The sequence below is a fragment of the Loxodonta africana genome, chromosome Y, assembly GCF_030014295.1.
Source record: "Loxodonta africana isolate mLoxAfr1 chromosome Y, mLoxAfr1.hap2, whole genome shotgun sequence".
Taxonomy (NCBI): Eukaryota; Metazoa; Chordata; class Mammalia; order Proboscidea; family Elephantidae; genus Loxodonta; species Loxodonta africana.
In genome coordinates, this window is record NC_087370.1 from 17,219,503 (window position 1) to 17,232,568 (window position 13,066).

At 47.9% G+C, this 13,066-nt stretch overlaps 1 protein-coding gene and 1 pseudogene across 4 annotated transcripts in view; both read right to left on the reverse strand.

Moving 5' to 3' along the window:
• LOC100657866 (transducin beta like 1 X-linked) overlaps positions 1–13,066 on the reverse strand; it is a 239,348-nt gene that overhangs the window by 37,388 nt on the left and 188,894 nt on the right. The window lies entirely within an intron of this gene.
• LOC111747949 (small ribosomal subunit protein eS24-like) lies at positions 471–12,193 on the reverse strand (annotated as a pseudogene).

A 13,066-nucleotide genomic window follows, 5' to 3' on the forward strand; every position in this document is an offset into this window, starting at 1 on the left:
ATGAAACATTTGGCAATCCAAAGGCTCTCGCAGATAAGTGTCCCGATGAAGGAGCTTCAATTAAAACACTGGGAACACACGAGTCAATGCTCAAGGAGCCTCGGTGGAAGAACGATTCAGTGCTTGGCTGCTAACCGAAAGGTCGGTGGTTCAAACCCACCCAGCAGCTCTGCAGGAAAAAGATGTGGCAGCCTGCTTCCATAAAGACTGTTGTTGTTAGGTGCCGTCAAGTTGGCTTCCACTCGTAGCGGCCCTATGTGCAACAGAAAGAAATGCTGCCCAGTGGTGCGCCATCAAAGATGACAGCCTAGCAAACCCTGTGGGGCAGTTCTACTCCGTCACACGTCCACTCCACAGCACTTGACACCACCGCCCATGTTCACTGCAGCACTGTTTACAACAGCCAAAAGGTAGAGACAGCCCAAATGTCCATCAACAGATGGGTGGGTAAATTACAAACTGTGCTACGCGCACACAAGGAAACGTTACTCAGTCACAGGGAGAAATGAAGCGCTGATACGCACTAAGGCGTGCACGAACCTTGAAAACATTACGCTGACTGGAACAGGCCAGTCACAAAGGACAACTATCGTACAAACCCACTTACGCAAAATATCTAGGACCGTCAAGTGCATAGAGACCAAAGTAGATCACTGGCTACCAGGGGCCGGGGCAGGAGAACGGGTAGTTACTGTTGAAGGGGTACTGCCTTTCTGTTTAGGGGGACAGAAAAGATCAGGAACTGGAGAGTGCTGACGGTTACATAACGTGGTGAGTGTCATTAATGCCACTAAATTCCACACTCGCAAACGGTTAAAATGGCAAAAACAAAGCAACAGGCCACAGCCCAGTGTTGGGAGAAGACTTGACACCGTGGCTGGAGGTAGAAACGTGCCTTGCAGGGGCGGATTATCCCGTAAACCAGGTAATCTCATTACGAGTCAGAACCCACTCGAAGGCACCGAACAAGAACAAGGTAATCTTGGGTTGACTTGTGCTTACGTACTAGCCTGTAGTGAACAATTTCACATGGCTTTCACTACATCTGGATTTCATCACCAGATATGGCCAAACCCATGTGAAATTGTTCACTACAGATAGTAAGCACAAGTCAGCTGGTGCTTACCTTGCTTACTAGGTCATCTGCTCCTGTCATGGATTCTAAATGTGAAAAGAGGCTTTGATTCTGCAGGAAGGTGCTGTGGGATGGGAGGAGACAGATGCCATACTCAGAAGCAGAATCTTTGACGTGGTGAAAAACTATGAAATTATTCAGCACAGATGATCTGGTAAGCAAGGTAAACACTGTGCTTACTTTGGGTAACATCATCTTCAAGACCCGAGAGTGATCAAGGGGGTGGAGGAGGCACTGGTGGGGACCTCCCGGGGCCCGAGGGCAATGAGGGCCCCACAGAAGTCCCTCCTCTATAACCGGCGCCTGCGTGGTGGGGCTGGGAGCCTGGAATCCCGGGGAAGGGGCCTCCTGAAAGAGGCTGAAGGCTGCAGGGGCTCTGGGGCCCTGTGTGTGGGACACAGACCCTGTGCTACTATTCCGTGGCTAGTGGTGGGCTGGGCGGGTTTCCGAGATGGGGTGTGAACCCTCACATTGCTCATACCTTCCACTGATCAGGCAAGAAGGAAAAAAGCAAGTACTGTGGAGGTGAACACACCAGCTGCCTCCTTGAGATCTTCTGCCAACTATTTAAGGTTAACAGAGCCCCTGGGTAGTGCCAATGGGTAAAGCACTTGGCTGCTCACCAAAAGGTTGGCAGTTCAAGTCCACCCAGAGGTGCCTCAGAATAAAGGCCTGGCAATCGCCTTCCAAAAATGCAGGCATTGGAAACTCCACAGAGCAGAGTTCTACTCTGACACGCACGGGGTCACCATGAGTTGGAGTCAACTCGAAGCCAACTGGTTTAACTGGGTTTACTGATGGCAATACCAGTTAGTGGGCTTGAAAAGAAAAAAAAAAATTTTTTTTTTTTTTTTTTTTTTAAATCTGATTATTCTGCAAGACTGGGGCCTGTCAACCTTGCTCAGAATGAACACCCTGGCTCTTTGGAATTAACCCGTCCACTCTTTCTTCCACCCACCTCCACCTTTGATTAAAAAAAAACAAAAACCCAGTGCCATCGAGTCGTTAATTTCTGCTCCAAGGTCCTCCCCTCTGAGTCTTCCCACCGCAACCCTTTCATTCCACGCTCTGATGGGGCGCACCGGGCCCCTCTGGGGTCTCCTGCTTCCTTCCTATAAGCCTTGCACGCTACGCCCAGGCACGTAAAACCCCACTTTCATCACTCAAACCGGGGCAGCAGGGGCAGGAGTCAGATTCTGTATCAGCAGCCCTGCCAGCGTTAAGAAACCCAGCCAAACTCTGCAATAAGCCCAACGCTCAGCAGAGGGGGCTGTTCCTCCACGGAAGGCAGCCTGGGACCTCCTCCCCCTCCTGACTCTTCATTTTCCTTCCTTCTCTCTCCACTCTCCTCCCCTCATCTCCACTGTCTCCCCCACTGCAAGGCTAGAATGAATATATGAAATACTAGATCTGTTGAACAGTCATGCGGTAGCTACTTTTAATTTTACAATCAGTTGCACAGAGCCTTGTATATTTCCTAACAAAACGATGCTGTGGTGGTCCGCTCCCTTGGAGTCTGCCCCTGGTACGTAGGGATCCCATGCATAGCAGAAAGAAATGTTGCCCTGAGTGGTTTTTTTAAAATAATATTTTATTGTGTTTTTGATGAAAGTTTACACAGCAAACTAGGTTCCCATTTGGCAATTTCTATACAAACTGTTCAGTGACATTAGTTACATTTTTCATAACGTCTTGGCCATCTAGTGCTGCTATAACATAAATATCACAAGTGGATGGCTTTAACAAAGAGAAGTTTATTCTCTCACAGTCTAGTAGGCTACAAGTCCAAATTCAGGGTGTCAGCTCCAGGGGAAGGCTTCCTCTCTCTGTGGGCTCTGGAGGAAGGTCCTTGTCATCAACCTTCCCCTGGACTAGGAGCTTCTCCTTGCAGGAGCCCTGCCTGGGTCCAAAGGATGCATTCTGCTCCTGGAGCTGCTTTCTTGGTGGTATGAGGTCCCCCTGCCTCTCTGCTTGATTCTTTTTTATCTCAAAAGAGGTTGGTTTAAGGACACCAGCTAATCCTGTTGCTCCCGTCAAGGTAACTGCTGCTAAGCCATCTCATTAACATCATAGTGATAGGATTTACAACACACAGGGAAATCACATCAGATGACAATCACACAATACTGGGACTCATGACCTAGCCAAGTTGGCGGATAGTTTTAGGGGACACAATTCAATCCAGGATTAAATGTTGCCTTCTTTGGTCTCATAAAGATGTGTGTTTAACGGAGCACCATACTCATGGATAATACACTTTATTTTGTGTGCCAATCTGTTATTTTGCTCAAAGCTGACCTCAGGGGATAGATTCAGTTCAAGACCCACAGGCTTTTCAGAAGAAAATCGCCAGGCCTTTCTTCCTACTCCACCTTCATCTGGAAGCTCTGCTGAAACCTGTTCGGCATCAGCGACACACAAGCCTCCAGTGACAGACAGGTAGTGGCCACACCTGAGGGGCACTGGCTGGGAATTGAGCCAGGTTTCCTGCACGGAGGTTGAGAATTTTCCGCTGAGCTCCACTGCCCTCTACAGAGCGACAGATACCTGAATCAGGTTGCACAGGAGCCCCTCGATGGCTTGCCCTCAAAATAAGGGTTCTTCCCTCACTGGATGATACAGGCCAAGGGCCCCTGACAATGGACCTGACCTTTTCCTCCTCTCTATCATGAATGCTCTCCCTACACGCTCCAGCCTGGCCCTGTGTTCACCAATGACTCCACCTGCTAGGTCTCCAACACGCTAGAGTCTCACCACCAGCTTCTTCACTCAGGTTCCGGCAAGGTATAGGCTGGAAAAACCCAGGTCAATGGAGGGAATGGGACCAAGCTGGGCTCTTGGGTTCACTCCCCCATCCTGCAGAACCATCCCTAAACACCCAAGACCGCAGCAACATCTCTCTCCTGAGAATTTCTAAGTTTTCATGGCAGGTGACCCTACTCACTCGGCTGGGACGAGGTACCTCTCTCCCAGGTATGTCCTGCCAGCTGATGGGACTGAGTACGAAGGGGGACGGCAGTTTCTTATATAGCACCCACACTCTGCCAAGCACTGCTCCAAGAACTTTATATGAATTCATCTAAACCTCCCGCAATCTACGTGTCATTACCTCATTTGCAAGTGACATACCAGATTTCCAAAACCCCATTCAGCTCATAGGGAGGGTCTGAGACCCAAACCCAGGCAGTGGGTACCTGTAGTCCCCATGAAACACTGCCTACAAATAGCTACAGAATGATTCCATCCAAGTACAACAAAATTGCCAACGAGGGCTCCTGGCAAATACACTGCAGTGACTTTCTGATGGAACCGTTGTGCAAGAAAAGGCCATTTTTTGGTACAGGGCATTCACTTGCTTACTCATTCATCCATTCATTCCCTCGAACAATACTATGCCATGGAATGGTTATATTTAAGACTCACCAACCAAATTTTTTTGATAGCTCCCACGTTTAGCCAAGCCTAGGCGCTTTGTGTTCATTATCTCAACCTTCACTGCAATTGCTTATAGTTGGTTCTGTTTCATTTTACACACCAGAAGGGTAAATACCGGAGAAATTTGTCAACCTGTTCCAGGTTTATGCACGTGATCAGATACTGAACAAAAATTCAAACCTCAGACTAGGTGATTCCAAGACCGATCTCTTACCATACACTAAGGCCTAGTAAGTACAGCACCGAGACTCTTAAATCCTCTGGGAGGATTCAAATTCCATTCCCAGACCACAAGTGGCTCCTACTGGCACAGCCACGAAGGCAGTGCAGGCAAGTGGATGAAACAACTCGGCACAAAGTCCTTTTCCAGCCCAAGGCTTGAGTGTGTCCTTGATTTCTTTATTCCTCTGTGCTTTTTAATGTTGAGTACACGGTTTGGTTGCATAGCTTGCTTGACTGTCTCCATGAAAATGTTCTTCAATGTGGGTTTGATTTCTAGAACAAGCTCCTTTGATGGGTGTTATTCTCGTCAAGACTTGTTGATATAAGGTGTCTTTGGCTGGGTTCTCTAGAGAAGCAAAATCACTCTATCTTTGAGAGAGAGAGAGAGAGAGAGACTGATTTATCTCAAGGAAATGGCTCCCATGGTTGTAGAGTCTGGCAAGCTCTGAGTCCATGGGTGAGGCATCAGACTGAAGGCTTCTCCTGGCTCATAAAGCTGCAGGGGCTGAGGAACCCAAGATCAGCCAGGTCAGACAGCAGGCTGCTGGCTCACGGGCTGCAGAGACTGGCAAATCCAACGACAGATAAGATAACAGACTGCTGGGTCACCGGCTCCGGAGGCTGACGGATCCCAAGATCGGTAGGCAGTATGGCAGGCTGCCGGCTCAAGTCCCAAAGACTAGAAGTCGGAGGATAACAAGGCGGACGCAGGATCCAGAGCAAGCAAAAGCCAGTGAGCTTCGCCTGATGTCCATACATACTGGATGCAGGTCACGCCCCTTACAGCTGATTGGCTGATCACATCAGATCACCTCATGAAGGTGATTACATTATCTCACAAAATGGAGTATGACTACATCATTACGTAACTGCCAAACCACTGAGAATCACGGCTCAGCCAAGCTGACACACAACCTTAACCATCACAGTCCGCCCCTTGTCAGTGTGGCACTGTACGCATCTCCTTAAACCATACACAATCTCTAAATAAAGACAAAGTCACACTCACACCTAACGTGATACAACTAACACGCGTACAACCAAAAATGCACTAGCCCCATTTATATCTTCTATATTGTAAGGGAAGAAAACAAAAATATTTGATGCACATGTACAGGAAGAAATATTCAACAATTACACGCTTGTTTCTGCAACTGGTCATATGGTCATAACTGGTATTTAGAACTACCTTCTTCCACCACCCACAACCTTAACCGTCACGTCAGGGGAAGGCTCTACTCCTTAGAAGTGAGGATGGTGAGACTCTGGCCTGCTTACATATCATCACAAAAAACAACAAATCACTAGAAAAGGACATCATGTTTGGTAGTGGGCCAGCAAAGGTGGGGAAAACCTCAATGAGATGGGCTGACACAACCGTAACAATGGACTCAAACATACCAATGATCACGAAGATGGTGTAGGACTGGACAATGCTTTTTTCTGTTATGTTTAAGGTTACCATGCATCAGAGCTGACTCAAAGGCAACAACAAGGGTCTGGAACTGAAACTTCTGCAGAAAAGGAGAGCTGAAGGCAGTCTGCTAGAACTCCCCACCACCAAAGCAAAGTGGTAAAGTAGGATAAAGCTAGGTATGGGTGCTGTCATCTTGAACACTTTGGATTAAAACTTGGGTTCTATATTTGAGATAACAGTGAATCACAATTAGAAACTAGATACCTTCATCAAGATGAGCCATAATGCTTCACACCATCATTCAAACTCCTGTTTGCTTCCATTTATATGAGTCCTATTTCTTTGGATGGATCTATACCTAGCCTCTAAATCAGTGGATTTTCAGTCCTTATTGATTTCTGGCCAACCTCACTTAGTCAAGGCAAGCGGGGAGGCCATGTGGTGAAAACATCAGCAATGTCTGAGGAGCAGCCAGGGGCGTGGGGCTCTGTCCTGGCTCCACCGTTAAGGGCTGAGTAACCTCGGCCACATCCCTTCAGGTGGCTGGGCCTCCACTTCCTCTTCTGTGATAACGAGGGGCTGATGTAGACTGAGATACTCAAGCTGTCTGACCCAGACCCTTTGGAACCGAGAGAGAAGACCACAGACTAGTGGAAATACCACTCTCCCTGTTTCGCCTTGTTGATGTAATGAGGACCCTAGATGAAATGGTCTCTAAGATGCTTTCCAGTTCTGATGGTCATTGGTCCAGACCAAGGAGATAACCCCATGAACCATGAAATGAGGCTTCCTTGACCACCTCCTACTCGGCCAAGGTTGCCGGGGCTCCTGCCATGTTCCCAGGTGCCAGGTGAGGCTCTAATAGGGAAAGGATGGTGCCCCCGGCAGGATGTCTCTCTCCCAGCATTGCACATAACCATCCCTACCAGGGCCCACCCCTCCTGAATGAGCATCAAGGCTCAGGATCCTGTGCATTGGCAGCGAGCCTGAGCTGTGTGACTTCCAGACCTCGAGCTTCCTCATCTCTACTGCTGCCCCTCTTCTGCCCACCGGGACGGTAGCAGGAACAGATACTAGGATGCCAGTAAGATACAGGAAACGTGCAGGCAGGCCTAGAGGTTGGTGCGGAAGCTGTTCAAAGGGAGGAGAATGAAGGGCTCAGCAGTACCTGGGTGACAGAGCCGTGTCAGGGCAACGGGCTTGCGACAGAGCCATGTGAGGGCAATGGGCTCACCCTTAGGCGCTGCTGCTCAGCCAGCCTGAACCCAGAGAACAGTTTTCCACCCACCAAACTCAGGACAGCAAGGTGTCTCTTTATGCATTTATGTTTTTAAGAGACTGTTTTTTTAGAGCAGTTTCAGGTGTAGCGAAAAACTGTGCAGAAAGTACAGTGTTCCCATATATCCCCTCTTCCCCTGCACAGAGCTTCCCCTCTTACTAATATCTTACATTTGGTACATCTGTTACAACGATGAACCAATTCTGACACATTACTGTTAAACAAAGCCCGCAGATGACATTCAGGGTCACTGTTTGTGTTGCAATGGTCCTATGGGTTTTGACAAATGCATAATGTCATGTGTCTACCATTCCAGTATCATGCAGAAGAGTTTCACTGTTCTAAAAATGCCCTGTGGTCCACCTAGTCATCCCCCTCCTCGCCCCGAATCCCTGGCAACCACTGATCTTTTCACTGTCACTATAGTGTAGCCTTTTCCAAAATCCCCAATAGTTGGATTGTACAGTAAACAGGTTTCACTTGGCAACACGCACATAGGGTTTCTCCGTATCGTTTCGTGGTTTGATAGCTCATTTCTTTCTATCGCTCGATAATACCCCATTGTACCAATCACTAAAAAAGGATATTCAGCTTGGTAGAGGTTTGCCAAAAACGAGGAAAACCCTCCGTGGGATGGCCTGACACGATAGCTACACCAATGGGCTCAAATACGTCAACGATCGTGACGATGGTGCAGGACAGGGCAGCACTGTGTCACGTTATACAGTCGCCATGAGTTGGAGCTGACTTGATGGCAACCACCACCACCACCACGGATCTACCACACTTTGTTTATCCTAGTATCTGTTCCTGCTACCGTCCCGGTGAAGGGTATCTTGGCTGCTTCCAATTTTGAGCAGATAGCAGGGTTTTCAACCAGACGGACATTTGGGTCGAATCACTCTTTGTTGTGGGGACCGTCCTCTGCTTTGTAAAACATGCAGCAGCATCCTTGGACTCTCCTCTTTAGACGCCCGCAGTCTGCCCTCCCAAGAGTTGTGACAACCAAACGTATCTCCACACATTGTCAAGCTGTCCCCACCACTGTTGAGAATCACTGAAGGAGAGGAATGGGCTCCCCAGAAGGCCAATCCACTGTTCTAGTCTATTCCCATCTCTGCTTGATTTACACAGGCCATGGCTGCTGCCGTTGAAAAGCAAGCCACCCCTCTACATCCAACTGGCCACAGAAAGCAGGTAACACCCAGTAACAAAGATTAGCCAGGTGAGGGAAAAACGCTTCCAAGGAGAAAAACGGGATTGTATTCATGGTAAACCACAAAGGCTTAAGACAAGGCTCTCATTTTAAAAGCACGTAATTAGGACCTTCAGAAGTAAAGTGCTGTCCTTTTGAAATGAAAGGTGCCTTGAAGGAGCCCTGGTGGTGCAGTGGTTAAGTGCTCAGCTGCTACCGAAAGGCCGGTGGTTCACACACACGGTGGCTCTGCGGGAGAAAGACGTGATGATCTGCTCCCGGACGAGATAACAGCCAAGAAAACCCTATGGGGCAGTTCTACTCTGTGACACGGGGTCGCCATGAGTCAGAGTCAACTCAACAGCACTAACAACAACAATGGCCTCCCGGGAGAGGAAACTGTCTGTAGGTTCAGGTGCCTCATCTAACCAGACAATGAAAACAGACTTAAAACAAACCAAGTGCACGTTCTGTGTGTCTTGCGATCATAACGCTGCTAAATAATAGCTCCTTCACAAATGATTTCACAAACCATCTGAGCTGCATGGTCAACCACTTTGCCCAGTTAATGCTGGCCTGATTCATCAGCAAAACCAGCTAAATTATCACTCGCCTGCCCTTGGAAATCCTGCTTACTTGGCAGAGCAGACATCTGATACTTGGGCAGCTGTGGGGTTGGTTTTGCCTCTTCAGCTGTAACAAATACCAAGGGCACCAACTTGTGGCATTAAAAGCAGAATTTTTATAAAGCATTTAACAAACTTGCATACTTGGAATACTGGCACTGATCCAAAGTCAATGAACGCAGTGTATTTATTCCTAATTGTCTAGAACACAGGTTGGCAAACTAAAGGCCCCCCTGGCCAAATCTGGCCCTCTGCCTATGTTTGTATAAATAAAGCTTTATTGGAACACAGGCACACCCCTTTGGTTACATGCTGTCTGTGGTTGCTTTCTGAGCTACAACAGCAGAGCTGAGCAGCTGCATCAGAGATGTAGTGGTCCAAAAAACTGGAAGTTTTTACCATCTGGTCAGTTACAGGGAAAATGTGCCAACCCTTGACATATATTATGCTATCACTACTTAAGTCATGGCCACCCAGACTCACTGCCTCACCTCTCTCCCTATCTCTGCTGCCCATTCTGTCTTTTCTGTTCTCTTTGCCAACACTTGGGGCCTGGATCCTTCTAAGATTTCCATATCCTATTCTAAAGCTGCTGCCCCCTCCCCTCTCCCAGGGTGCCCTGGCTCGAAACACATGCCTGCTCTCCCAAAGGATGCCTTTGACTATTCCGGCCCTTGGTCTGGACCAGTGGTGCTCATGTTCCCCAGGGGGTCATTTGGCCATGTCTGGAGACATTTGTTGTTGTCACAACTTGGGGGAGGTGCTACTGGTATCTAGTGGATGGAGGCCAAGGGTGTGGCTAAACATCCTACAGTGTACAGGGCAGACCCCACAACAGAGAATGATCCAGCCCCAAGTGTAAACAGGGCCAAGGCTGAGAAACCCTGATCCAGAATCCCATTTTCCAACACTGCGGATAACTCCTCAGCAATGAGAGCTCCAGCCAGGTGTCCTGTTCCATGGAAGCCTTCTTTGTCTACACAATGGGAAGCCATCCATTGTGGGCTCTCCTCTCTGAGCCACAGCCCTGCATCTTATCAATGTGTGGCGCACAGTCAATTTATTCACCTGTACCTCTCAGCTCCTGGGAAGGCTGAAGGTCTGTGAAGGTGGGAAGCCCTATTTTCTTGCTAAAAGTTTTTTTTTTTTTAGTAGTTTATTAGCCCCCTGGTGAAAAATCCACATTGCTGCAGCAGATCAAGTCACCGTGGAAGCTTTGCTCCTCCTCTTTGCCAGCACTGACGCTGGCCTTTGCAATTCCCCTGACTTTCTTCATTCTGTTCTTGTGTTCCCTGCCTGTTTTCTTGAGGTCTCACACAGGCCATGTCTTCCAAATCTGTGTTTGGGTTTATTTTTCTTTGCATAACCCAAGGAATCGTAAATCATGCCGAAGCCAGTTGTCTTGCCACCACCAAAATGGGTCCTGAATCCAAGCACAAAGATGCCACCTGGATCTGTCATTGCTGAGCAGTTATTGGCAGTGGTGGAAAATGGAATTCTAGGTCAGGGTTTCTCAGCCTCAGCACTGCTAACACTTGGGGCTGGATCATTCTCTGTGGTGGGGGCTGTCCTGTGCACTATAGTCTTGGACATTTGCGATCTTGTACATTCTAGCTCGTTTTCCCCAAATTTCTGTCTTAGGTGCTGTTGCCTTCCCAGGGTGAAGGACATTCACGATCATTGCTTTCTACTGAAGCAGACGGTTGTCCATGAACTTCCTGGTTTGGATAGTTACCGTGTCATTTGTGACGGTGGTTGATCCTCGGGCAGCCCTTAATTCACTTTACAGCACACAGAGCACCTCTCCTATGCAAACACCCACAGTAGCTGGTGCTCAGGATGAATTTGCGAGCAGGTAAATGAGAGATGGATAAGAGAAGATGGTGAGGCTGGAGATCATGAAAGGTGGGATAAGAAACAGAATAAAGCCAAGTCCTTGCTATCTTCAGAATAAAGGCCTTTACCAGAGCTGTTTAAAAATGAAGGACTGAGGCACAAGAGCATAACAGAACGAAAACCAAGTTTTTAGAAAAAGATGACTGTCACACATTCGCTAATCTCAAAACACCAAACAGGAGCCCCGGCCATGGGTATAACTCTAAAGACTAAGCTATTAAAATATTGGAGAAGAGTAACAATAACAAAACACTAAAGATACTGAGTGCTTACTATGTGCTGGTCACTGTTTTAAGCTCTCTTTATGAATTAACTCACAGAAATCTGGAAATACCCCAATTCCATCCTCTTAACTCACACACCAATATGGCACCCATTTGAAAGAGGAAGAAAAGCATTTAATTAGTAATACCATTTGCATTCCATTCTTCAGCAAAATAAGTTACAAACAAGGTCTATGTTGAGATGACAAGGCAGAAGGCTATCTGCATTCTAAAGAGCAAAGACTAACTGATTCTTTCAGAAACACTCACATACAGAAAGCCACGGCAGGGACAGAAGAGACAACACACAACAACAAAGTGAGAAGCGGCCATGGATGAACTTGGTGTGGTTTCTTTGTGGTCTCAGAGAGAGTGCTTAACCAGGAGCTCTGAGGCCTGGGTCTACTTGCATGAGCTTCCCTGGTTTCCTCTCTCAAGCACAGCCAGGTGGAGTGACGTGGCCTCCATGGGCCCTTTCAAAACCCAAATTGTACTGAGAGAAAAAAAACCTCATTCAATTTGACTAAAGGGAAGGGCTTTTACAACACAGTTGTTATGACAACAGAGCCAGGGACTCTTGTTTCTGCAAATATCAACGTTCTTGCAACATCCTTGTTCCTGGAGGAACCTGCACAGCTTCTCTCCTGTCAGTATTTCCTGGATCATAAAGGTGTCTCCAACACAAAAGCAGCCGCCTGGATAGCTGCCCCCCCCCCCCCGCCCAGGGCAGAGAAAGAGGTGACGCAAGGCGGGATGGGATGGGGGTGCTGATGAAGAGGAGGACAGGGTGACGAAGTGGGAAAAGGGCAAATAAATCAAATGGTGGGGAACACACACACGCACTCTCACACCACACACACGAACCACACATATCACACACGTTCATCAGTCACACATACCAGACACTAATACATACATTTCCACAGCACACACAGCCCATACGCACATCACACACTCACATACACACACCCCATATACACAAACCAAACACACATATGCACTCACAAGACACACACGTGAATACATTCACTCACATTACCACACACACCTCATACACACACCCACACGCTCACATACACACATGAACACACCCACTCACACACCCTGCATACACACACACCACAGCCACATATACCATACACACACACTCACACACCAAACACAAGCCCCCTTCACACACACCACACATATCACACACACTCACCAGTCATACACACCACACACTAACACATACATTCCCACACCAAACACGGCCCATACACACATCACACACTCACATATACACACCCCAAACTGACACATATGCACTCACAAGACACACAGGAACACATCCACTCACATTACCACACACACCTCATACACATACGCACACGCTCACATACACACATGAACACACCCACTCACATGCCCGTATGCACACCCACCAGTCACACACACATATACACAGCACACTAACACACACGCCACATACCACACACATGTCACATACACACTCACTCACACACAGATACATCATACTCACGTCACACACACTAACACACACTCAGACCACGGATGCCCCCTACACACACACAAACAAAAAACAAGAAAGTCCAGAG